A 1,959-nucleotide genomic window follows, 5' to 3' on the forward strand; every position below is an offset into this window, starting at 1 on the left:
ACAGAGAGACAGACAGACAGACAGACAGACAGACAGACAGACAGACAGACAGACAGACAGACAGACAGACAGACAGACAGACAGAGAAAGAGTGAGAGATAGAGTTAAAATTGTGTTGGATATAAGGGTATACTCGTTTACCCTGATCTTGAACACGTTAACGTACCGTATTGTTGTATAATATACGACCAAGAAATAAAGGGACAACACTAAGCTCAGTTTGACAGTTACATTTTCTGTTTCTTTTCAATTCTATTTTTCGTTTTCTTTGTTTTTAAAATTTTCCTCGGTTGATATTTATTTTCACAAGGAATTCAAAATTGTTTCGTACTGGCTACCGCGTCAGATCTATTCAAAGATGAGCAACGGGTGTGGTTGAAGGGCGCTCTAAAGTGATTTGCTCCTTCTTTCCTTTTAAACATCGATCACGCTGATCTTTTCTTTTTTTTCTTTTTTTCTTTTGTATGTTACACTCTATTAAAGTAACATATCTTATACTCGACACTTATATAACCTTTTTGTGTTGCAAATACCGTAAAATTCTGACAAAAACTAAAACTAACAAAATGATGAGCAGCAGCGATAACCAAAGACTAAGATATAGACAAACAGATGTAATATAGTAAGGCAAACATAACAGAGAAAAACATAATATTAAAAAAAAACCCCACGCAATCAGTTTCGTCGTAAAACCACCCCCAAGACGTCAAAATTGCTTTAACCACTAATCTATTTATAGAACAAAAACAGAAATTGCGTATCGAGAAGAGAAAAATGTCCTCTCTGACGTTGATCACAGATTGTCAGAAGGTGACAATCCATGTTTGCACCCCTAGGCCGAACGAACAACACATGCCGGCATAGCTGGTGACGTCTACATTAGTGTATACTTTATTGTCTTACTCTTCTCCCACGCAAACCTGTGCTGGGTCAGCGGGGTCACACAGACCGTCACAGACCCACCCCGCCCTTGGCCCAGCTTGTTGTGTTTTGGTCGTTGAACCGTAGCAATTGTCGTACACAAGATCTGAGCGTACCTCGACTAGGGCAGGAGGTTGAAAGGCGCCAATGAGAGGATCGATAGGATCTACTTTTTGTCTTTCCTCCTGTTGTTTCTGTCCATCTGTTTTGCTTTGTTTTTTGGGGGTTTTCAGCACTAAATGAACGTAATTGTGTCCATGTGCCCCTCTGTGCTCAACCAAGCGGGTAGTTGGAGGGCGTCACTTGTAGATATCCTACTTCTTTTCTTTCTTTTTGTCTGTCTTACTTTCCCCCAGAACGAAATGACGTAATGAATGTGCATTGCTGTACTCAAACAAGCTGTTAGATAGAGGGCACATTTAGTAGGCCCTACTTCTTTATTTTTTCTTCTGTTGCTTCTGTCATTATGTTTTAATTTTTCTCTCTAGTAAATGGCTGTTATTGTGTTGAAGCGCTTCTCTTTACTCAAACAAAATAAACCAAACTGGGTAGGGAAAAGATGAAAAGTGCTGTCACTAGTTCTTGACCGCCACATCGGACGTTTTTAAGAGATGGACTGCAGCCTACAGTATACAGGTATTTTGATTAATAAATGTGTTTATTTGCAAAGACTATTCAACAGAATCACTGATACGTGGTTCATAAACACAAAAAGAAGAACAAGTTAAAGGACAAAGAGGCTACAACAGCACTAAAACCTTGAAAGCCGATGTTTCTAAAAATAAATTGTTTGTGCTCCGACTTTACAAAGATTTGCAAAGCAAATAGAAGGTCTGTAAGTCTGTATCAGATGGTGCGGACATGTGGGTAAAGTTGTGCACACTTCTCTTCTCAAACACGACGGTTGCTGCGTTTTGGGCATTGTATCATGACATAATATGATATGGTTTATAAGATAATTTAAATTCCATATCGACACAGCAAGGCCCTCTGAGGAGAGGGGCAGGCGCTGGGGTGGAGCGGGGGTAGGGGGGGGGG

At 40.1% G+C, this 1,959-nt stretch overlaps 1 protein-coding gene across 1 annotated transcript in view; it reads right to left on the reverse strand.

Annotated features, from left to right (window-relative positions):
- The window catches only part of LOC101851575, a gene marked incomplete in the record, with an annotated part of 13,428 nt that overhangs the window by 8,495 nt on the left and 2,974 nt on the right, over window positions 1-1,959 (reverse strand).

Source organism: Aplysia californica, unplaced genomic scaffold (assembly GCF_000002075.1).
Source record: "Aplysia californica isolate F4 #8 unplaced genomic scaffold, AplCal3.0 scaffold00151, whole genome shotgun sequence".
Taxonomy (NCBI): Eukaryota; Metazoa; Mollusca; class Gastropoda; order Aplysiida; family Aplysiidae; genus Aplysia; species Aplysia californica.